General features: G+C 35.1%; 1 long non-coding RNA gene across 2 annotated transcripts in view; it reads right to left on the bottom strand.

The window, feature by feature from the left end:
- Window positions 1-474: 474 nt before the first annotated feature.
- The window catches only part of LOC140697816 (uncharacterized), a 55806-nt gene continuing 29867 nt past the window's right edge, over window positions 475-26413 (bottom strand). The window contains exons 5-7 of one of the 2 annotated variants that reach the window (XR_012075168.1): window positions 5327-5418; window positions 5177-5212; window positions 475-543 (exon numbers count right to left, since the gene is read on the bottom strand). This is a non-coding gene — a long non-coding RNA (uncharacterized lncRNA). Of the gene's footprint in view, window positions 544-4495; window positions 4691-5176; window positions 5213-5326; window positions 5419-26413 lie in introns of those variants that run through there. The other variant, XR_012075167.1, reaches the window with a different exon arrangement.

Here is a 26413-nt window from a genome sequence, read left to right as displayed (position 1 = left end):
GTCATCTCACCTACGAAAATTGAGGCAACTATTTTAAATAAAATATTACTAACTAGAATTCAGCATTACCCTAGCAAACTATAACAGTTTGCAGTCATTAACAAAAATGTGATTTTGCTATTTTTAATAAAGAACAAAGTAAATTTAATACAATTTTTCTAATACACATATAATTGCCTGCCTTTAACAAGATCAATTAATAATGGTAAAAGAAGTATGCACTTTAAAGATCTGAACAAATTATGAATGTGAACATTTAATATATTTATGAAGGAATAAGCCAATAGAAGATAACTTATTAATTGTATAATTAAGAAACAAATTATTATTTGCAGACAATATGTTTGCACATCTGAACTGAAAATAACTGCCAGAAAATATATTAGAAAAAATACTAATTTTTAGATTTTTCTAACATTCAAACTTATTTCTTACATCAATTTTTATCTTTGCAAATCTGAAAGCAACCAAAAGTGTCCATTTCAGATCAGTGACACGGGGCTTAGCATAAATAACTCCACTTGGGTCCTGTTGTCTTGTTTTCTAATAAGAGTAGAGAAAGAGGGAATTTCAGAATATCATTCAAGTTTCTGTCTTGCATAATTGAACAAATGACAACACTATCAAATGAAATTTAAAGTATTCCCTCAGACAATTGTATTAACTGCATCACAGAGAAAGATGAACTAAAGGAAACAATTTGGGCACCAATGGGATGTAAGTAGTAGATGAAGCAGTGAGGGAGGATGAAGTCTTCCAGGAAGATGAGGCAGACTGGTCACTGCAAGCCATTGATATTGTTACTGAGCTCGGGTTCAGTTGCCTGCCACTCAAAAGCCAATAATTCAAGAGGCAAATATCAATAGAAAGGAAAGGTGCTTTAATCAGGAAAGTTGGCAATCTGAGGAGAAGGTGGACTCATGTTCAGAGACCAACTCCAAAGACTGCTCAGCCATGATGGTTGTTTAAAGGAAAAAATGAGGGGAAGAATCTCAGTGAATTATTGAGGCAGGAGGTTGGTCTCTACATCATTCTCCATTGTGTGCAGACTGACTGACTCTCTTTAGATGTCATCTTGTCCCTGTGATCTGCCTGCAGGTTTGCTAAGGGAGCTTTAGGGATAGAGTTCTAGTCATTCTTTAACTGCTTAATTCTTCATTCTTACTTTTTATTTAAGAAAATAATTAACAGGTTAGGCAAGATATGGTGTGCTTTCAGAAGAGCATAAGTCAGGAGTTAATTTCAATTGGTTAGTGATCTCATTCCTAAAATTAGATTCTTTTAATGTTAAAATGGGACAGAAATGGGCAAACAGAAAAGAGGCAAAAGAGATGTTTTAGAAATTGGGGTGGAAAACATAAGTCCAAAAGAATAGTAGAAGACAAGCTGTTGTCAGGGTGAAAGGAACTCCAGCTGAAACAAAGGATGTAGGACTTTAAAATACAGCTAAGAGACTTACTAAAACAAGCCCTTGGTAACTTTATAAAACAGACTGTAGCAACAGAGAAGTGAATGGGAAAGGGACAGAAATGGAATTCAGGAAACATGTTAGTTGTTTGTGTTTGGTTTTGATTAGATTTGCTTTGCCTGCTTTACTTTGGGGCCTAAGTGGTGAAGGCTTTTGAATGGACAGAGAGTAGGTAAATGGAGACATTTTTCAAAAGAAGATAAAAGAGGAATCAGGTCAAAGTGAAGGTTGAAGAGAAACAGAATATGCCACCCCAAGATATGCCCCTTTGTTGTTAGGAACTGCAAACACAGAGGAAGCTGTAAAACCAGAGTGAAAATTACCCTTTAGGAAGAAAACTTGCATAATAACATAAATTTACACTAGAAAGAGAGCAATCACAGGAGATAGCTTGTTTTTCCCTGAGAACCTTATCTGCCTGGCAGGACAACATTTGTTTACCAAATTTTTTCTCTTCTCACCTTTCTGTGAATTGCTCCTGTTAGAACAGGGGTTGAGAGCTAGACATAAGCAGAGAATTTGGGTCATGGGGCTAAATGGCAAGAAATCATGCCATTATAAACAACAGGGGTCCCTTAGCAGACAAAGAAAAGCAGGAGCCTCTGGACTGTTAAGAAATCACACATTTTGGGGTGGCAGGTGTCCTGGAGGTTGACCAAGAAAGATGGGAAAAGGCAGGAATCTCCAGTGTTGGAATGTAACCTTTTGCTCATTATGCTTTCATTTCAATAAAATTAGCCTTTCAGGTTAGAAGTCCCATCATGCACCAATGCCATGACATTTCTGATCCACACTAAATAAGGACAAAAATCCCTTCTTCCTTTGCAAAGGTGAAGCTGGGGTGAAAATCAGGGAATACAATCCCAAATCCTTTCCACCCCGATGAACATTCCACTCATATTTTTTCACACTCTGTGTAACCAACTTGCAAAAGAAATGCAGCACAGCTGCTCACCTGAGTCTGCCTGCTTTCCTCTAGTGGGTGTACTATCCATCCCTTAATAAATCCCCTCTTTACTTTATTGATCTCCATATCTCATCTCTGAATTTTTCTGTGACAAGACAAGAACCTAATTGCTGGCAACACCCTCCACGCATACACACACACACACATGCACAAACACACACCTCTTTTTAGTATTTAAGGTAGTGGCTTGGGCCATCTCAGGGAGTTTACTAACTTTCCTTGATTATCTCCCATGTATATATGCAGTAGACATATATAATACATTTCTGTTTGCTTTTCTCTGGTTAACAATTTGACTTTTATTTCAGGGGATCTCAGGCAAGAACTCAAAAGGGTAGAGAAAAAATTATTTTCCTGCTCTACAAGGTCAAGCTAAGGAATACCATATTCTGCATTAAAATCAACCCCCACCTCCTACTAGATTTACACCATAACTGTTAAAATTGATTATCTGTTGGAATCTAAGAAAAATAAAAAAAAAACAAATAAAAAAACAAACTCTTAAATTTAAACCCTTGCCAGTCAAAACATGTTGTGTGGGTTATTTAGGTCTATGTCTTTTGATCTTGGAGAATTTTTATTAGATTAAAAGAAAATAGATGTCTTTTTCTCTCAGTGTCACACATCATAAAGTAAAAAAGAAGTTATTCTGGAACTTCTCAGGAATAATTTAGTTTATAAGAGCATGTATTACAGACTAATAAAAATCTGATGTGTGTCTTAACAATCTTAAGTTATTCACTAGTTAGAAAATTTTCAAAACCTTTACTTTTATACTAGCTTATTTTAATATTATTCTGAATGGAGACACTAAGTTTTACACAAATAAGGAAGTATTCTGCTTTCTCTTCCTTCCCATTTGATTTCAGTACTACATTACTCTTGTGAAAATCTATAGGTTTTAGCATTCAACCCTTTTCCTTTGTGTTATCTTCGATGAGATTGATAACTATTTATGCCAAACCTGAATCTTAAAGTTCTCTACATTGAAAGATGTCCTTGAATCTTTCTCCTGAATTTGTTTTCTTTCATTTAGATAATTTCCTGCTATTTTTATTCAGCTGATAATAGTGACTGAAGCTGAAAACATGTGGTTTATGAACACAATTTTTATATTTCATGTACTTCTATGTTTCTCAGATACTGAAGATGAAAATTCTTGTTAAAACTCTTGAATGCATCTTAGGAAATGCTTTTTTCCTTTTTAAGGAATTCACAAGTAAGACACATGCTTGTCAAACAAATTTCCTTCTATGACAACATGAAAGGGTTTGTCGATAGCAAGAAAGAGCAAGTATGATTGATCTTGTTTCCAATAAAACAGTTCCTTCTCTTCCAAGTGACACTTGTTTTTTTTCTTTCTCTCTCTCTTTTTTTTTTTTTTAATTGACAGCACTGAATGTGTTTTAGATAATATTGTTGTGTAGGTATTCAACTGGTCAGGAAGTTAAACACAACGATTAGTCATTTGTAATTAGTATTGATTCAAGGGAAGTTTTCCAGTTCTTCTGCCATTCTTTGACTGATATTTTTAGCAATAGCTTAGAAAATAGAATTCCAAGACTAAATGTAACTTAGTTGGCTAAAATATGAGAAATGATAAAATATTGTTGGAGTGAAAAAACAATTTTGAGATGTTCCTTTAATAACCAATGCAGAGTCATCTTCCCTGAGGATCTATTTTGACCTACAATTCCAGATGAGGGGGCCTCCTCATGGTGTTCATCTGGAACCACATGTTAGCCTCTATCTCAGAGTATTTTTTTTTACACTTAGCAGTTTACATGTCCTTCTCCTCCTTTTGAGTGACGGCTCCTGGGAAGTGGGTGATGTCTTATATAGCTGAATCTCCAATAACTTACATATTTGCACTTAATAATTTTATACTGAATTAATGGGACATGATGAATTTTCATATAATGTTTATCCAGAGGTGTTTATTAGTTTCAATAGAGGAGATAATTTAATGAAATTTAACATTCAGTACATCCATGATTCTTATCAGATTAAAAAATGAGTTTTTTTTTATTGCCACAAAACCAGTCTCTGTATCCCAAAAATGGTTTGAAACTTGGAGGCCGAGTTTTGGGGTTCAAAGCTTTGCCAGGCACAGGGGAGTGACAGCAGGCTCATGTGAGTCCATCTTAGGGTTGGTGTCCTGAGGATTTACAGAAAACTGGATGGAGTAGAAAAGGTGATAACAAGCAGGGTGTTTTACAGGATGCTGTATTCTTTTTAACTTCAGTGATCTTCTGCTGTAAGGGAGGAATTTCAGGGAGTCTTGTCATTTCTTCTAGGATTATTGGCTCTTTACCTCCTTCCTAGTTAAAACTATTGAATGCAAGGGAAAAGCTTAGGGGGTTGTTTATAAAAATAGTAAGACAGAGAAAGCCAAATGCAGGATTCTTTAGTCAGAAAGAATCAGCAGTTTGAGCATCAGGGACGTTAGTTTGTTTCCTGCTCCTTCGGTTGTATAGAAATGCAGAACAATTGATACATGGATTTGCATTTTCAGGGTTAGAAGTCTCTAAAAAGTGAGGATACATTATCCATTCATGTAGTCGACACACATTTATTGGATACCTTACTGTGCCAAATTGAGGACAATGTACAGAACAGAGGTTGTCCTGTCTGCAGTTTTTGCCTCTGAATAGACAAGAAAGACAATAATAATTTAAAACAGCAAATAGATAGTATTGCAGAAAGTGTTAGAAACTCCAAAAAAAAAAAACTGATCTTACTTTGAGTAGTCAGGACGTCCTCTTCTGCAGTGACATCTAAGAAAAGATATAAATCAAAGAGCAAGTTGTGCATGTATCTCAGGAGAGAACATTCTAAGAAGAGGAAACAGCAAATACCAAGGACCTGAGGTGAGAGAAAGTCTCACTTACTTAAAGAAGAATAAGGAGGCTGACACAGCAAAGGCATGATGACCTGAGGAAAAGTACAGCACAGGGAACTGTATTCAGTAGCTTGTAGTAACCTGTAAAAAAAAAAAAGAATAGGAAAAAGAATATGTATATGTATGTATACACATATTCATACATCACTGAATCACTATGCTGCACATCAGAAATTAACACAAAGTTGTAAATTTTTAAAAAATTAAAAATAAAGAAATAAAGAAAAGTGGAAGACATTTGATTAGAGGTATCAAGCTCTCCAGTAGGTGACATCTTATAGGGGTAGGGGAGGAAAAAGCTTTCTTTCACCCTCTAAGGGTCCTTAACTGGATCTGAAGTTTAAAATGACAAAGACAGAACAAGAGAAATGCATACAAATTTAATTGAATTTTTACACAACCATGGGAGACTTTACAAGGGAATAAAAATCTGAGAAAATGACTAGAACAAGAACACTTTATTCCTTTTAGGCAAACAAACAAATAAATAATGAATTTGCGAAGAATTGACAAGAAAAGGAATTTGGGCTGAGGATAGTAAATTGTGACGAAGTAACTGGAAAATAAGAGATTTTTTGAACAAGGTTTGTTTGTACAGATTTTTCATCCCCAAATTTCCATTCTTTGGTGGTAGAATATCTTTCTCCCTCCTCAGTGTAGGGAGGGTTTTATGACCTGTTCCAGGGAAGGAGGGTGAAGGGAGGGAAGTCAGAGTGACCTGCCTACATCTGGCACTTTCTCAAATTCCTTCAACTTAAGATATTCGGTATGTCAGCATGCCGTATTTGGAGGAAATGTGTTCTAAACCCCACCATAGACCATGTAAGCATTTGGATTTGAATCTCAGTGTATTGTGAAGTTTATCATTGAGGGTTTGAGCAAGATTTTGACAGGATCTGCCTTATAGTTCTGAAAAGTCTTTACTGTTGTGTGGAAGGTGGACTTCCGCAGTAGAGGAATCAGGGAGGTGTTTGCCAGAGTCCAGGTGTTTGGACAGGGGTCGTAAAGCTGCAAGTGATGAGAAGCAGCCAGACTCCATGTGGTTTAAGTTGGTAGAGCTGAATAAATGTGCTGACTGACTAGATCAGAAGGCAAACAAGTTCATCACAGATGATTCTGTTACGCAGTTCGATGGGAAGTTAATAACAGCCAGGAGGGTGGGAAAGGGAGGAAATAATCTAGAAGATAACGATACACCTGCACTTAGGATAAAGGGCTTCAAAGAGTTTTTCTTTCTCTAAATGAGCGCCAACAAAGAAACCAGGTAGAACCAGACACTGAGACTGTGCTGTAAAGAGGATCCAACCTGACGTGCGATGCTCATTATAATGTAATTAGCATTGCGGTTTAGACCCCCTGAGGGTTTTTCTGTGTGCATTATGGACATGTGCACAAGAGACAGGCATACTTAAGCACTCAAGGGGCATGAGCTGTCAACCAATCATGAGAATGCCCTTAAGCCAGGATATAAGACAGGAACAACAAAGGCCTGCTGTGCCATTGTCCTCTCTTGGACTGACTCATCTTCAGCTCCCAAAGGTGTCCTTTTGTTTTGCTAATAAAGTCTTTAATTATGCTTTCGTCTCCTGTCTGAATTCTTCTCTTTCGGGCAAGACAGGAACAAAGACGTTTTCCCTTTTGGAGGGTGACGATTTCAGATTTTTTGGCTAGAACAATTAGAAAATATTGTTGCCATTCCCTTGATTAATCTCAAGCTGATCTCCCAAAGAAAGAAAGCTGTAAACTTAGAGCTGAAGACAAGATTTCCTTTGTCTGGTAAATGACAGAAAATGTTTAATTTCTTACTCTAATTTTGATCTCTAGAAAGAAATTGTGTTATTAACTTTCTGTGGAAAATCGTTATGTGATGAATCTGAATTTAAACTCTTGACAATTTTTAATACTGCAAGTGATTTACAGAAAAGTTTTCCATCTAAATATGCTGTAATGCAATAAACCTAACACTATTATCATATGCATAAAAAATAAATGTATCTAAACAAGAATAGTCAAGCTAATCTTGAAGAAGAACAAAGCTGAAGGATTTACATTGTTAGATGTCAAGACCGATTTTAAAGTTACGTTAAATAAGACAGTGGAGTATGGGCACAAGGAAATACACATCTATGTTTCTGTTGTTATTATGTGTAGGAAGATATTTCTAAACATTTTGAAAAAGGAATGCTTTCTGCCTAGTAAGGATGGTCAATATCTATTTCAGCAGAAAAATAAATAAATAAATAAGAAAAGTATGGAGGCAGAAAGCAAAAAATTTCCAGAAAACATTTTTCCTTTGAAATGTGTATACTGTTAAGATTTAAAAGAAATTGGTTTGTTGGTATAATAACTTTGAACTTCTATTGATATTGCCAATTGAGCACACATGCACACGTGCACACACACACATTCATAAATATACTAATACACACACATACTAAGTGGTCACAATGCTTCAAGGAAATTGTAAGGCTATTTTATTAATTATTCCTAGGATCTCCAACTGAGGTCAACAGAGCCACTACTTGGGTTCATGTTCCAAAAAGATAAGAAGGGGCAGCACAAATGAGTTTATAACTTTCTATTCTTGGAGAGAATTTTATCCTGGACTCTTAATGTTCTTGCCTGCCTTTCAAGGCAGGATATGAAGGATTCTGCAATATTTGGATACCTAAAGGAAATAATCCATTATTATTAAAACTTTTAACATTAAAATATTCTAGCTTCCTCTGTAATTTCAGAATTACTATTTGAAAACTCAAATAATTATACTGCATGCCTCTGACTCCATGTAGCTTTCATTAATTTCCCAAGTTTATAGGACTCTGCTCGCCACTTCACCCCACAGCATTTTATTAATATTATTATTGTTGTGCATATTTATTTTTATTTTTTGTGTATGTCTGCTAAGTACTAAATGTTTGTGTCCCCTGAAAATTCAAATGCTGAAGTCAAATCCCTAATATGATGGTGTTTGGAGATAGGGCCTTTGGAAAGCAAGTAGGACCTAAGGGTGGGACCCTGATGAGTGGGATTAGTGACCTTATGAGAAGAGACACAAGAAAGCTGGTTTCCCTCCCTGCTCTCTGTTCCACCACATGAGGATCCAGCAAGAAGATCTGCACAATAGGAGGCTGGCTCTCACCAGGCAACAGACCTGCCAGACCTTGGTCTTAAACTTCCCAGCCTTCAGAACTGTGAGGAATGAATGTTTGTTGTTTAAACCACCCTGTCCATGGTAATTTGTTATAACAGTCTAAGCTAAGATGATGTCTTTTTATCACATATTACCTCATACTATGAGATTCTTTACAGTTTTATAATACAACATACTGTACTGCAGTGTGATGTATTTTCATCTTCTCTCTCTGTGTTGTCTAACAGTGTACAAGGCAGATATTTAGTGGATATTTGTTGAAATAATGGATACGATATTTGCAAATGTTAAGTTGCATTGTATCATGGTCAAATACTTTGTGAGGTCAATTACTTTTATTTTAAATACTTCAGTTTGTATTGAGTTCATGTTTAACTGGCCATAACTTATATGCCCTAATACTATATTTCATCTTTTCCACTTTTTGCTCATTTATTTTAATTAAATCATTATAGTATCATTAATCAAGATGGTTTCATTAAGCCTGATAACCCATATATCATAGTAATATTAAGGCTGTTAATACATGAACTTTTTACTTCATAGTTGAAGAGAAAAAATAGATTCAAAGTCACAACCCAATAGCCACATATCAATATCTTAACAATGATAGAGTAAAACTAAATATATAATTTTTACTGAAGTGCTTGGTACACTGGTCAAAGTAGGTTAGTAAAATTAGAAGGAATTGGCAACCTTTTGTCAATCACAGTAAAAATCATGCATTAATAGGTAGTTTAAGAATAATGGAGGAAACGCTCTTTTCCTGATGCTGTGAGAAACACAGATTTAATGCTGAAGTAGTTTCTCTATTATCCATCATTTTTATATGAGTTCTTCAAAAGCAGAATTTTTATAAAATCAAAATCAACTTTGCCAACTTGTAATAATGAATGAAATTGCTAAATCAATATAATTCTTAATATTTAAAGTGAAGAGTAGTATTTAATTATTAACAAAGTACCAGAGGGAAAACATTTTTTTTTCTTTCTAAAGCTCAAAAGTGAAAATGAAGTCTGCTCTGTAGACATCAAACAACTTTTAGAAATAAAACAAGTTTAAAAGAGCTGACATATCCACCAAATGGGGTTGTATTATTATTACAATAATTAATTATTAATGTTGATTTCATATAATTTGAACATTTGTTTAAGGCATATTCTGAAGATTTCCATGACATTACTAAAATATGTAAAAATCATAATTACCAAATTCCGAGTTGATTTTAAATATATAGGGATTACTAAAGATAACCAGCCATCTCACTCTCTTATAATAGAAGTGAATAATATAGGATGAAATTAATAAGAAATAAATTTCCTGCTCAAATTCTAATACTGTACTCAGAAACCAACAAAACAACCAAAATATCAGGCTGTAGCCACTAAGACATGATATTAGGTTACCAAAAACCTCCAGTTCCATCTACTTCTTTTTTATAAATTATCAGTTACTAATTACATTAAAAAATAGTTTTCCTGGTCTTGACATAAGTCACCTTACAAAAGGGAACACTTGTGCACTGTCAGTGGGAATGTAAATTGGTACAGCCACTATGGAAAACATTATAGAATTTTTTCCAAAAAAAAAAAAACAGAACTACTATATGATCCAGCAATTCCCCTTCTGGGTATGTATACAAGGGAAACAAAAACACTAATTCAAAAAGATACGTGAACCCATGTTTACTGCAGCACTATTCACAATAGCCAAGACACTGAAACAAGCTAAATGTCCATCAATGATGAATGGATAAAGAAGATGTGGTACCTATATACAGTGGAATATTATTCAGCCATAAAAATACTAAAATCTTACCAATAGTGAGAACACAGATGGACATCAAGAGCATAGTACTCAGTGAAATAAATCAGGCAGAAAAAGACAAATGCTGCATAATCTCACTTATATGTGAAATCAAAACTGAAACAGAAGAGCAAAAAGAGCTCAGGGAGATAAAGAACAGATTGGTGGTTGCCTCAGGAGGCAGTGGGCGTGGGTGGCTGAAATGAGTGAAGACGGTCAAAAAGTGCAAATTTTCAGCAATAAAATGAATGTTATGAGTGTGTAATGTACAGCATGGTGAGTATAGTTACCAGTATTGGACTGCATATTTGAAAATCACTAAGAGAATGGATCTTGAAATCTGTCATCACAAGAAAGAAAAAAAAATGTTAACTATGTATGGTAATGGATGATAACTGGACTTATTGTGGTATTCATTTTATCATATATACACATATCAAATCATTATGAGACGGGAGGTAAGGGAGCAGGATACAGCCATTAAAAGAATGACACAGCAATTAGGACCAAGTTGGTGGAAGACTAAACTCCCAGTAGACCCTGAGCATCAGTATACGTTCATTGAAATACAATAGCTGTTATTCTATTCCCACAGGTGCCATGACAGTTCTAAGGCTGATCATACAAGGTCAAAAAGTGGGTGATGGCCCAGTTTCTGGGACTTCCAGCCCCTTCCCCAAAGTAGTTGGAATAATCCTCCCAGTTGTTAGCATATGAAGTTACCAGGCCCATAAGAACTAACCACCTCCCACAACTCATGGCCAATCTTATTTTTCCTAGTTGACCCCATGCTCTGAGGCCACTGCTCTCCCTTCTGCATGAGATGGCCCACATTCTGCATGTGGAATGTGTATCTCCTAGGCCTTTCTCTTGACTTCTGCCTTCTGAGACAGCCTGCACTCTGTCTATGGAGTATGTATCTCTCTGAATAAATCTACCTTCACTCTACTATGGCTCACTCTTGAATTCTTTTCTGTGGGAAGCCAAAGACCCTCACTTGATGGGTCACATCCCAGGGACTCACCTGGGACCTAGGACATGGCCATCCTCTTGTGGCCTCCATTTTTCCTGTATCAATTATGTTGTACACTTGAAGCTAATACAATGTTATGTCAATTATACCGCAATGAAAACAACTTGCTATGAAGAATAATAAATAAATTATTAACAAAATTTATTTAAAATGATTACAACTTAGCTTCTTGAAGGTACAAATCACAGTATATTTAGTGTCCTACATATATTTGTGTTTCTGTCAAAATTTCCGATTTTCTTTGCTCACAGCCAAGAGATGAAATTTGACTCCTTTCTTATTCTTTTGTGAACCTTCTTCCTTACTTTACTATTCTTGCTCTTTATAATCATGTACTGCTTGGGGAGCCAAATCTTACCTAGTATCACCCAACACACACACACACAACTTCCAAGACACTACTTTGAGTCAAGAAACTTTTAAAGGAGAAACAATTATTTGTGGTACCTTGTGGTCTTCGTAAAACTTGTATTTAAAACACTTTGGCTTTGTTGTGGAAGATAAACACACACCCGAGCCTACACATGTGTATGCACAAATGAACACCTGCACACATATATGCATTCACACGCCCACACAAACTTAGGTCAGAAAGTCGAGATACAAAATGCTTTTACTATTAGACTGGAAAATTATCTAGTTTGTGCTACTTAAATATGTATACAACATTCATAAAATATGTATGTACATATAAAACACAAAGTAAATGTATATTTTATAAAGAATTTTTTTTAAAAATCAGAGTAATTTTTCACCTTGAGATCTCTTTGTAACACCAGACAGTAACATTTGTCAGCAATGTGAGATACTTGTTTAATAAAGATTCTGCAGGATGTTTCAAAGCTCTTACTTTCATGAGTGAGATACTTTCCTAAGGGAGTACCATATCTAAGTTATATATGTTGCCACTTTTATTAGGTTGGTCTTCCCTTAGGTAGGATTAGGGAATTGCTTCTGTGCAATTAGCAAGGATTTCCCTCTAGGTCTATCTATGCCTTTATCAGTACATAGGAGGTGTTCATTCCCAAAATGAACATACTGCTAATATATACCTGAAACCTGAGAGAAAGGAAAGTGTCCATTACAACACACAAGTGGTATTCAAACAGAACATTACTTGATTGATAACAAGCCTAGATTTCTGCTTTGCCTTCCAGAAAGGGCAGAATTCAATTAAATGCTAAAATGCAATGACAAACTCAGCCAGATGTGCTGCACATCTAACTCTTCTCTTTGTTCTTGACCTTTGGGTCTCTGTATTTCTGTACTAGGGAAGAACAAATCTGACTCCATATTAAATCTGTTCCTTCGGCTCTAACTCTATGCTGTTTCCTGTGCTTAGTCCTGCTGGTTCTGCACCCTTTGTAAAAGAATGTTGCCTAGAGCCTGAAATATACAGGATGGCCCATTATCAAGGCTCTGACCTTTAAGAGTACAACACTTTCCCATTCATATAGAAATAAAAAAATTGCAGAACATAGAATAACACTTGTCTTGTTGGAAGTTTACAGGTACATCTCCATATCATGTCCTGACTTACATTAACAGCTGTTAGAACAAAGGATCCTGCCACCAAAAAGTTTTCAACAACCAACCACACCCCCTCCCCTTTTTAGTATAAAAAGATATTGAATTCTGACTTGGGTAAAATGGTTCTCCAGGTCACTTCCCATCTTCTCAGACCTCCGGCTTTGAGAATAAAGTCATTATTCCTTGCCTCAATACTTCATCTCCCGATTTGTTGGCCTGTTGTTCAGTGAGTAGAATATGTTTCAACTCAGTAATATTTTCTTTATTTTTTTTCAACTTTCCTATTTTAATAATTTTTAAAATTAAAAGATGCCCCAAATTGAAAATTGCAGAATACGAATCAGATTTTAATAACCTCGATTGCTAGTTTTTAATTACAAGAACATTATTTTACTTACAAACATAAAGGTCTTTCATGTTGTTTAAGCCTTGACTTATTAAATGCCAATAAGCAGTGTTTTGGCCTGTTAACTCCACTGTCTGGTCAGTGGCTAATATTTGCACAATGTTTAATAAAAAAGCAAAGGCATATTAAGTCTCTGACTTCCACCTCGTGATATAGAGAGCTATAAGCAGTCTCCTTCCACCATTACAACTAAAAAGAGTTTGACTGTCTTCAACTTGACACGTTTTTTTTCAAATACATTAGAATTCCATGGTACAGAGTGAGTAATGGTCCCTGCATTTAAGGAGAGACAGTGCTTCCAGGGAGAGAGGAGCCAAGATCTTACACTTTTCTGGGAATATGAAACTGACACCAGTAGGAACAGTTTGGTGACAATAGTCAACAAACTGGTGAAGGCTGAGTGTGGACTGGTGGGGCACTGTGACAGTTGGAGAAGTCTGCATCATCTCGCAGGCTCTTTCTCCAGAAATCTTCTGCAGAAGGATCTAAGGGAGCCCTAAGTAGTGTCTGTTATGGTGCAGACCTGGTGAGGAGAGCAGCACCCACGCAGGATGGGCAAGAAGCACTACCTAAATTCTTCTCTGCAATCTCCACTCTGACATAAAAGCTTTGATCTGTGATAGGACATGCAACACCTCTAGGGACCTTAAACATTTGTTAAACATTTGTTGCAAAAAATGGGAGGAAAAAGAAGGGCTATAAAAATCTATTCTTGGAAAATGAGCGTATTACCCACTGAGCCCATAACTGTAACCAGGGAAGGGCAGACACACTGAGGAGGGTGTACCTCCAAGTTTCAGATACAGGATGCAGGCCTAGCAGTGAACCAAAATAAGTGATTGCACTTACTAAGGCACCGCTAATAACAAGTAACAGTGTAATACTGATGAGAGAGGAAGAGGAGAGGAACAGGCATATGCAAAGGGACTGACTCTAAAGCACACAAAAAAGGAAATCCCTAAAACTTCGAATTCAACAGAAATTGACCAGTAAGCCTCACTCCACCTTAGGCATCTCTACAAGAATTTGAAAACTTTGGTACGCTATGGCTAACATAGCAACAATAAATCTTAAGTTTAGTCCACCTCTTAACCCAGAGTAATAGTAACCCTCACAAGAAAGTTCTTGCTAAAGGAAAAATGTGCTTATTTTCAAGCAAAAAAAAAAAATCTATTCACCTCAGTCTCTACTGTTCTACACAAATATGTCCAGGAATACAGAAAATATTAAGAAGCATATGAAAAGAAAAGAAAAAAATTGCCACAATCTCGAGGAAAAAAGGCAATTATTATTATAGATCAGTACAAATTCAGATATGACACAGAAACTGGAATTTTCTAACAGGGAATTTAAAACAAACACAGTGAGAAATGAAGTCAGAGAGATGGCAGAATAGGAGATTTCAGCACTTGTCTCTTTGTAGAAACATCAGTTTGAACAACTGTCCACAAAAGAAAATATCTTCACAGAAGCTAAGGGACCAAGGTGAGTGATTACACCAACTCGTTACAGTATGGATACGAGAAAATACACATTGAAGAGGGTAGGAAGGAGAGTTTCACATTACCTGTGTCATCTGTCTCCCCGTCCAGGGAAGGGTAGCACCAAGAGAGATACTCTCTGCGTGGGGTAAAAAGATTGCAATGAGCACTCAACTTTACCATGAACTGGTCTGCCCAGGTGAAATTTAGTACCAGGACAGCATCTTGAGCCTCTGGCTCCAGGCCAGGTCCCACTGACCTGGGCTCCACACCAGCACCCACAGACTTAGCCTCCTTGCTGGCAGCCCCAGCACCACGGGCTATTAAGCTACCCCTGTGTCATTCCCACCCAGAAGAACATAAGCTCTGGGACCAAAGCTAGCCCTTGTGGACCCATGCCCATCCACCTGCTGACTCAGGCACCAAGCAAGTCAGTTGATGACTCTAGCATCAATCAGTGGAACACACCAGAAATAAAAACGATCCTAAGAGATCACTACAAACAACATATGTCAATAAAATGGACAACCTAATACGTGGGTGGACTCCTAGAAATGTACAATCTCCCATGGCTACATCAGGAAGAAATAGAAAATATGAACAGACCAGATACCAGTAATAAAATTAAATCAATACTAAACAAACCCTTATGAGAAAAAGCCCTGGGCCACAGGGCTTCACAGCAGAATTCTACCAACATTTAAAGAAGAGTTAACAACTATCCTTCTCAAATTATTCTGAAAAAATTAAGAGGAAGAAATGCTTCTGAACTCATTCTACAAGACCAGCATCATCCTGATACCAAAACCAAAAATTACATCCCCCAAAAGGAAAAATACAGACCAATACCATTGATAATAAAAGATAAAAAATCCTCAACAAAATATTACCAAATTTAATTCAACAATTAGTAAAGAATGATGCAACATGATGAAGTGGAATTTATCCTAGGGATGCAAGGATGGTTCAGTATACACAAATCAGTCAATGTGATATGCCACATTAACAAAATGAAGACTAAAAATCATAAGACCATCTGATAAATGCAGAAAAAGCTTTTGACGATTTCAACAGCAACTTACGATAGAAACGCTAAATAAAGTAGATGTAGAGGGAACATACTTCAATACAGTAAAGGACACATATAGGAAACCTGCAGACAACATCATACTCAACAGTGAAAAGCGAAAAACATTTCCTCTAATATCAGGCATAATACAAGCTGGCCCACTCTTGCCACTTTTATACAACATAGCTTAGAAGTCCTAGCCACAGCAATGGGACAAGAAAAAGAAATAAAAAATAATCCAAATTGGAAAAGAAGAAGTGAAACTGTCACTGTCTGTAGGTGACATATATATATATACTATATATAGAAAATCCTAAAAATGCCATCAAAAATCTATTAGAACTAATAAATGAATTCAGCAAAGTTATAGGATACAAGATTAATATGCAGAAATCTGTTGCATTTCTATACACTAACAAGGAAATAGCAGAAAGAGAAATTAAGAAAACAATCTTATGTACAATTGCATTAGCAAGAATAAATACATAGGAATAAATCTAACCAAGAAAGTAAAAGACCTATACTTGAAAAACTATGAAACACTGATGAAATAAATGGAAGATGGCACAGCAAATGGAAAGATATATTGTGCTTATGGAGTAAAAGAATCAATATTGTTAAAATGGGCGTACTACCAAAGGTAATTTACAGGTTCTATGCAATGCCTATCAAAATACCAATGGAATTTTTCACATAGCTAGTAAAAATTTCTAAAATGTGTATGGAATAACAAACGACCCTAAATAGTCAAGACAATCTTGACAATGGAATATTAGTCTCCCCCCCAAAAAAAAAGAAAAGAAAAAGTAATGCCATTTGCAGCAACATGGATGGACTTAGAGATTATCATTTAAGTGAAATAAGTCAGACAGAGAAAGACAAATATCTTATGATACCAACTATATGAGAAATATTAAAAAAAGACACAAATAAACTTTTTTACAAAACAGAAACAGATTCATAGCCATAGAAAACAAACTTATAGCTACGAGAGGGAAAAGAGGAGGAGGAATAAATTAGGAGTAAGGGATTAGTAGATACAAACTACTATATGCAGAACTGATAAACAACAAGGTCCTACTGTACAGCATGGGGAACTATATTCAAAAGCTTGTAATAACTTATAATGAAAAAGAATATAAAAAGTATATATAAATATAGATATATAGATAATGTAGATACACATAACTGATTCACTATGTTGTTCACCAGAAAGTAACACAATATTGTAAATGAACTATACTTTAATTTTTTAAAAACATCAATAATGTCTGGTGATCAAAGGAAAGGGAATACATTTAATAAGGAAAGAGATTTCCTGTATTGAAGTAGAATTCAAGGTGGAAGTTTCCAGAAGGAGTCCTGTGTAGGTATCGATTATTCTAACAGTGTATCTGGAAGCCACCAGAAGCCGTGAGTGGGCCAGTGAAATTGACCTTCTAGCAAGTGTGTGGTCAGTCTACTTGGGGAGCGTGTCCCCACCTGGATAGCCTCCATTGTTTGAGTTGGGACCAGAGAGTGCAATTGTCTGTCACAACTTTGGCTGCTGCAGAGGAAAGCCCAGGTTGTTGTGTCATGTCAGGAGCCCAGGCTGTTGTGACCTGTGACCCATAGGTTGTGAGGGCCAATTTAAGGACCTGATAGGCAGGATCAGCACCTTGAAAAGCACTTACCCGGCAGAAGATGGAGGGCTTAGCCAGGGTGTCTACACTGTGGTTGCAAATGGCTTGGTGCTCAAGGGGAGTATATTGAGCTGCCACAAGGGGGTAAGAACTTCCTTCAGAATCAAATAAGAAGCCAGGTAGACTCACGTTTGGTCCAGAGACTCCAGGGAGGTATAGTCAGGTGTGGCCAAGGGCTCGATTCAGAATACAGAGCCAGGTGAGACTAAAGGTGAGTCTTTTAGGACTTCCTGTTGGGTAGCTTCTGATGTGCACTGTTGGGTGTTGCCCCAGTGGAAGGCGGCAGTCGTGCATGTGATTTGATGGGTGATAAATTAACGAGAGAGGAAGGATGCTTTTCCTTCAGAACATGAGAAGTCCTAGTACATGTTCTGCCTGTCTGAGTGTAGTGAAAAATTGGTGTCTGATGGCTGAACAGGAATCTCCTAGTAGGTGATAGGCTCGACCTTAGATCTTGCAAATGACAGTTGCCTAGCCATGTCGATGTGGGTGTGAAAGTGTGTAAATATGCCCGTACTGCTTCCTCAGAGAGATCTCTCAGCAACATGCCATCAATACAATGCAAAAAAAGGGCAATTTCCTGATTGTAAAGTATTTACATCCTGGTAGCAGGATGTGCTCTTGCAGAGCTGTTAAACATCCCATTGTGAACTATGTAAATGTACACTGAACCCCTTCAAAAGTGGAAGCAGTTGGGCCTGAGGTTACTCCATGATGAGAAAAGAATATGACGCATTAGCTAAGTCAGTGACCTTGAAGGCTCCTTGGGCCTGTTGTGTGTCCTCAATCAATTCTAAAATTTTAGTCATTGGAGCCTTAATAGGGAAATCTGAGCTTTGAGGTTTCCATAGTCAATGGAGAAATACCCTTAGTTAGTGGCTGGCTTAAGCCCCACATGGCGCTATTGAAAGGGGATACTGTGGGTTTAGTGACTCCTGTTCCAAGAATGTCTTTACTGCCAGGAGTAGGCCTTCAGTGCCTATTTAAATAGTATTAATGGGTATTTACTAGGAGGCTTTGACCAGAGGAGGACAAGTCACTAGCGTCCATCGTCAAGTCCCAGCAGGAAGGCCAAGAACTTGGTCTTGCCCCATTTAGCTTGGAGTCCCATCAGCGAATTCATACCTATTTAATAAAGAAAGAGAAAGCCACGACTGGACAGCCACCACCACGGAAGCCATTTGAGGTGAACGATCTCAATGGTTAGATCAGCATGGATTTGCACACCTTCGATTTTTTTTTTTTTTTTTTTTTTTTTACCATCAACACCATATAGGTTAAAGGGCTTGCATTTGGGAATTTAAAGGGATTGCTTGGAAAAACAGTGACTGGGCCCTGGTTTCCCATAGGGCCAGCTTTTTGATTTGGGTTGACCTATTAGGTCTTACAATGGGAACCCCAAGGTACTCCAACAATGGTCCCTAACAAAAACACGTGCCCCAGGTCCTGTTTCTCTTTCTGTCTACAATCCGCCTTGACCTCCTCATGTAGCTCCTTCAGGCATGTGGCTCCTTGAGGCCTCTGGAAGCCACATACCTTATCCAGGACCTGTGGACAATAAATTTCTTATTCTTTTCTCTATTTCAGTTTCTCCTGTGGTCTTTGGTTGAACAATTGCTCACCATGCAATGCCCTGTGTTCCAATGAACAAAAACTAGTGCATGTAACAAAAAAGAAACAGACTCACAAATATAGAGAACAAACCAGTGGTTACCAGGACGAGAGAAAAGGGAGAGAGGCTATGGAGGAACTGGGGACTCAGGGGTGTAAACTACTATGTATAAAATAAGTTACAAGTGTATAGTGTACAGTGCAGGGAAGATAGCAGCATTTAATTGCTATAAATGAAGTAAAATCTATAAAAATTGTGAATCACTATCAAGTTGTGCACTTGAGATTTTTATATTTGTACATCAACTATGCCTCAATTAAAAATATAACAACAACAAGATGTTAATTTAAGAAAGTCATAACAGTGGTGTATATATTTTGATAAGATCAGAAACATTCTTTGTTCTTCATTCTGTGTGTGCCCAGGAAAGTGCCTGTGGTTGCCTTCTATTTTCTAGAAGCACAGTGTAGAAGATTTAGCCCAACTCTGTCATAAGCCAGGGGAAAACTGCATTTACTAATATATATGATGAAAATCATAGCAAAAATAGATCTCAAGAAAACTTTATTCTTTGGATAATCTTCCAAGTGATTTTTTTAGTGTTCAATGTCTTCCAATTTCTCTAGCATCCTCACTGCACAAGTAAAAAAAACTGAAGACCAGAGAATTCATGCAACTTACCTGAGAAAACACAAATAATACATTTGAAGCTTCTCCTAAACTCCACACCTCTCTATCATATTTTTCTCTTGAACTCACAATTCCTAGTCAATGTAATAATATTTTAAAAATGATATTTGGGTTAGGAACAGAGAAAAATTCAAGAAGTTTGCTTTAGTTTTAGGCTTCAGTGTGCACATCTATCCAGGCAAATTTGTCTTTTTTGGTCCACTGGTCCACTATCGTCTGTTGAGTTTCGAAGAAAAACTGTAAAACAGTTAAGTGGTGTTGCCTGAATTGTCCCTTAAGCTTAGTTTTTCTCTGTTTGTTTGTTTGTTTGTTTTTTGCTTTTTTTGGGGGGGTGGTATGGCACAGCTTTTGAATCTCAATGAAAAATACGAGAGTTTAAAATAATTTACTTACTTTCCCTGAGGGACAAACTTAACACTGTGCAATGATTAAATTTTCTTAAAAAATGATTGTTAGATTTTGTAAGAAAACACTACATTTTAAAACGCTAAATGCCAGTCATAGTCCATGTAGTGAGAAAAAAATCAAGAAATTTGCATTCAGGTAGAACTCTGAACTTCAGCTCTGCTACTTACTACCTTTTGACCTGAGGATTATTAAATATCCTCCGTTGAAGAAGGACATCTGTAGTACGACTTTAATAATTTACAACCTATTTCAATTCTCCTTATCCTTCCAAAGTAGTTTAACCAAAGTAAGAAGTTTTAAATATCAGGCACTTAAAAAGGGAAAGATGCCTATTAATCAAGATAATAGACTCAAAAGAAAGAGAAATGACCAGATTTTCCAGATCCTTTTTCTTAGTCCACTACCCTAATTCCAGGTTAAGATTCCTGTGGAATAAAAGCATAGACTAAAATCCCTTTGGGATGAATACTTCTTAAAACAGGTGTTTCTTAATGATTCCTCCCAAATTGGGTTTATCTGCTTGGCTTTGCATCATGTGTTTTATGGCAAATATTACTATCAAAAATCGTTTAAAAGTATATACAAGATTACCTATTTGCAGCTGAAATTGTCTTTTATTATTTCTTAAATGCCTTTTCCAACTTCTAAGATAAATTTAAAAAAATGTTCTACCTCATTCTCTGTGAGTCACTATTTCCTCATATGAGAATGGAGACCATCATACATCTTCTTTCAGGAGTTTATGTGAGGAAGAAATATTATGGAGGAAGTGATACTTTTATAGTCTTCTAGACTTCCCCATATTTTGAATCATTAAATATTCAAATAAACAAATTTCTGTTTCTTTATTTGTTAACTATATAACCACAATTGGAAACTGTCACTATATACTAAAGATGTGTGCTTCTATAATTACACAAAGTTTCACTTTCTTAGGTGATTTTATAATGAGTAATTCCTCTTTGGCCCTTCTTTATACTCACTTCCAAATTCTTTTGTTTCTGTCTGTGAACCATCATATGTGAGAAGATGGAATATTACAATCCATGAGTATGTGCTCTTTTCTATCCCAAATAGCAAGTTAAACAAGAAAAATAATGTAATTTTCAACACTCTATAGCAACTTTTACATTATGTGTAAAGGGATACCTAATTAATGATACACTACGTAATAATACAGTGGATTTGTTACAGACTTTGCTAGAAACCTTAAATAAGTGATCTGTGATTCCTTAAAATTTTAATAGATATAAATCCATACATCCCTTAGGGCATGTTGAGAGATTTGCGTTGATTAGTTTATAATTGCAGGTAAATCTGAATCTGAATAAATATAACCACTTATATTACAGTAAGTATAAAATGATATAAGACACTGAAAATTGGATTTTAATGTATTTTTGTATCTCATTTCATATGTAATCACAAATACTATTTATATTCCACTGAGTTTGCAGTCATCACTAGTTCAGTCATATTATAATAATATTTATATGATTTTTGTATGAATATGAAATGTGTAACTAAAAATAAAGTACCTTTAAAAAACCCAGATACTGTTCTTTGTGTGTGTATGTGTAGCCTTGCACACAATTATGCAACTCCTTTTATAACTGCACATGAATTCTCTGATACATTTTTTATAAATGCCCATGTACATATGGGATAATTGACTATAATCCATATTAAAGCATGAACTATAATTTATGTTGAATATGAGCTATAATTTTACTTTTTTAACTGAAAAAAGAAGATGGAACTAGGATTCACCCACTGTTGAACCTAACTGGCTAAAGGTCACACCTGGAATGTTAAACCCTTGCACTTCATCATTGGGTGGACAAGAAGTGCTATTGCAACTAGAGATTTTTCCCAGGCATAGACACAAAGGTGGGTCAGCGGAAGATGGTGAGATGTCATCAATGTCATCTGCAAAAGATACCACCCTTTATGGCTGAGAAATATATATACCACACCTTTAACCATTCATATCCAGATAGACACTTAAGGTTGCTTCCATAGCGTGGCTGTTGTAATTAATGATGCTATGAACATTGCAGCATACATATCTTTTTGAATTAGTGTTTTTACTGTATATGAATAAATATCCAGTCGTGGAACTGATAGATCATATGGTATTTCCGGTTTTAGTTTACTGAGGAAACTTCATACTGTTTTCCATAGTGGCTGTACCAATTTACATTCTTACAGTCAGTGTACTAAAGTTACCTTTTCTCCACAGCCTCATTTGTTATTTGTGGTCTTTTTGATGATAGCCATTCTAAAAGGTGTAGAATAATGTCTCTATATGGTTTTATTTTGCATTTCCCTGATGATTAGCGATGTTGAGCATCAGTTTATCTGTCTGTTTGCCATCTGTATGTCTTCTTTGGAAAAAAGCCTAATTAGGATTGCATGAAATCTATAGGCAAATTTAGACAGAATGTTATAAACAATGCTCAGTCCCCCAAGGTGTGAATAGATGTGTGTTTGTATATGTGTATATGTAAACATACATATGTGGTCTTTTAATTAATTGATTTACAAATAAGAAAATCACCATTTTTCATTTTATTCACTTTATGATATAAATGTATAATGTGAAATAATTGATAATTATTAATTATATTATTAATAATGTTAATATTATAATCAATATCATTTTATGAAATATTTATATATTATTATATACTATATTAATATAATCTTTGAAATAAATTTCTATAATTTATTAACAAATCATGTTATGGATTTACTTGTGTGTTTTTTTATTAGTAAGTATAAATGATAATTTTAAAAAATCACCTATGTGAGTAGTCATTTCTTGTGAATAAACACAATAGGTCTTGCAAAACATTTTGCATTCAGCAAAATTTCTTTAATAATTTATCTGTGGCTTGGTTGCATGCACATTTCTTAACATGTAATATGATATCCAATTAATTAATTTATTCCCTTGGGGAAAAGTGGCCATATTGTGTGCCCTGGGCTTGCTCTTGATATTAAGAAAATGCTTTCAACATTTGATAATTTTGTCTGATATTTGTTTTGCTTCAGGGAATTTTTTTCTATCTCTTTGTATATGTATTTTATCAAGATAAGTTTTTTTTTAATTCCTGAATTGCAAAATCTTCTTCCTCTTCAGAAAATTTTGAATTAATCTAAATTGTAATTTTTTTCCTGGAACTAAACAAAATAAATAATATTATTTCTTCCTTCAATTTATTAATGTGTTAAATTATATAATCTGATTTTCTTATGTTAACAGACCTATTAATACCATATAGACCCAAACTTCCAATGAAAATATAACATCTTAAATGTAGTTTTCCCCAACAGTGTATTTGCAAACATAAAATGTTACTACTGCATGGTGTTATATAGGGATTTTATTAATAATTTTATTATGGGGATCAGTAATATTTAGTTATGATTTTATGTCTTTCAGTGATAACTAGAAAATTTTGGAATAAATACAGAGAATTCTTTTCCCTTCTGTAGGTTCTCCTAGTGATTATCATTCATATTATTTTTATTTCTTAATTATATAAAATTTACTCTGGTAACAAAGACAGGTGATACAGAACAAGGGGCTTTTTAATTTGGCTAGTAGTTCTTTTTTTTTTCCTGGGATTTAAAAAAAATCCCATTGTGTTTCAGATATGTTAAATTGTTTTACTTCTTTTTTTTCTCCTCAGCCTTATGAAAGTAAAATTGATAAAAATTATATATAAATGTGTAACTGCATGATTTGCTACACACTTACATTGTGAAATAACCATTATGACTAAGAAAATAAAAGTAAACATGTGTCACCTCACAAAGTTACCATTTTCTTTTTCTTCCTTTCCCTTCCTTCCTTCCTTTCCTTCCTTCCTTTCCTTCTTTCCTTCTTTCCTTCTTTCTCTCTCTCTTTCTCTCTCTCTTTCTCTCTCTCTTTCTCTCTTTCTTTCTCTCTTTCTTTCTTTCTTTCTCTCTTTCTCTTTCTTTCTTTCTTTCTTTCTTTCTTTCTTTCTTTCTTTCTTTCTTTCTTTCTTTCTTTCTTCCTTCCTTTCTTCCTTCCTTCCTTCCTTCCTTTTTATGGTGAGAACAATTAAGCTCTACCTGCCAGCAAATTTAAATATACAATACGGTGCTGTTAACTATGGAAACAGTTTTGTGTATTTGAGCTCCAGAACTTAGTCATCTTTCATAATTGAAATTTTCTTCTCCTTAACCAAACCTTCCTATACCCCGATCCCTCCAGCCTTTGGTTCCCACCAGTGTCTATTTCTATGTTTTTGAGCTACTCTAGATACCACATATGAGATTATGCAGAATTTGATGTATAATTTGTTGTCCTTTTCTTGTATTTTCTTAGTAAAGAGGTGCAATTCCTTTAAAGATAGTATTTTATTAAAATTTAAAATATTTGTAAAAATCTAATTATGTGTATCTCTTCATACATATTTGAATATATATATACACATATGTGTGTATATATATATATATATGTACTTTATATACTTTGTACCCTGTCAAAATAAATACATGGCTTTCTATATTTACACATGTATTCATATAAAAGCTTATTATACTAATATCTGTTGATATAATTAGCCATACGCCTGAATGCATATACATCACTTTAAAATTATGTTCTCCTATTAACAAAAAAAAACCTTTCAGTACAAGTAGCAATTAGGTAACAAATTCTCTTCTAAATCTGAGGTTAATCATTTGTGGCAAGACATATGATGCTCAACAAATGTTTATAAAATGAAGCAATTAATATTCTACCGCTAAAGTGTTTTTTGCTAATTGGTAGAATATAATGTTACAAACTTAAATTAAAAATAAACTGTAAATATAATACTATTATTAATTTAGACACATTTCAATTTTGTTTTAGGTTTTATGTTATTAAGTATTTTTTATGATTATACTGTTTAATCAATATATAAATTTCATGTGATAAAATTTTTTAAATATTGGTGTGATAGTTAAATCATTTTAACATATAACACTGACATTGCAAATGAAATATAAAACTGCATATAGGTAGCTCATAGATGACTGGATAATTTATGTAGAAAAACCTATAGAATCTACAAAAATTCCAGATTGAATCAATACATTTTGCAAACAGGAAATTAGTTAAATAAAAAAAAAAAGACCGTATTTCTGCATTCTAACTATAAGCAATTGGAAAATAAAAGTACCAAAAGAACTCCATTCAAAATAGCATCAAACTGTCAAATTGTCCTTACTTCACTTCTCAAAGAAGTAATGCAAAATTCATAATATTGAACATAACTTGCTGGTGTCCACTGAGGTGGTGTGAAAGGGAGATATGATGCCTTTAAGAGGGTTGTCAGAGCCAAAGCTGAATCGTGAAGCTCTCCAGGGAGAGGGTGGTTGTGGTCTGTTGTGAAATATTAGCATCTGATCAGTGTAAGGAAGATTTCCCACTATGGAGACACAGAGCCCAGGTAGGGCAAGGAGAGTGTCCATGAGGCATGGAATGGATTGCAGAGAAATGGGGATATAATGTAAAGTCAAAATTACTGGGTACTCATAAAACGTAAAAATTCATCCACTGTCTCAGTTGAATCAGGTACACAGAGAAACTGATGTGGATCATAGATATAAACCTAAAACTGTGAACCACAAAATTTCTAAAGAAAATCTTCATGTCTTTGCAACTTTGAGGAAGGCAACATTTTCATGGACATACCATATTATTAATCCTAAAGGCAACAAAATTGTAAACTGGACTTTTGTCTCTTTCTTTTTGCTCTAGATCCATTATGGTTTCAACTTCCACGTTTTAAAATTAATTTTTGAGTGTGTTATGAGGCAGAGTTGATGTTTATGTTTTCTTTCAATAAGAATATTCAGTTGTTCCAAAACAATCTAGGGAAAAGACATTCTTTTGTCCATTGAATTGCCTGCGTATCTCTGTTGACAATCAAGTAAGCACATAATGTGTTTCTCTCTCCATATTGCTCTATTCCAACACTTCCATTTCAATGCTTCTATCTCAATTATTGTTATTTTATAGTAAGTCCTAGAATTTGGCAGTATAAATACTCTTTTTTCAAGTTCATGTAGATATTTTGCATTTCCATATACATTTTAGGACCATTTTGTCAATTCATAAAAATGTCTTCTGAGATTTTGATTGGAGTGATGTTAAACATGTGCTAGTTTGGTAAGATTTTAA

The sequence above is a fragment of the Vicugna pacos genome, chromosome 8 (assembly GCF_048564905.1).
Source record: "Vicugna pacos chromosome 8, VicPac4, whole genome shotgun sequence".
Lineage (NCBI taxonomy): Eukaryota > Metazoa > Chordata > Mammalia > Artiodactyla > Camelidae > Vicugna > Vicugna pacos.
Note: the sequence above shows the minus strand (reverse complement) of the source record. Positions and strands in the feature narration are given on the sequence as shown.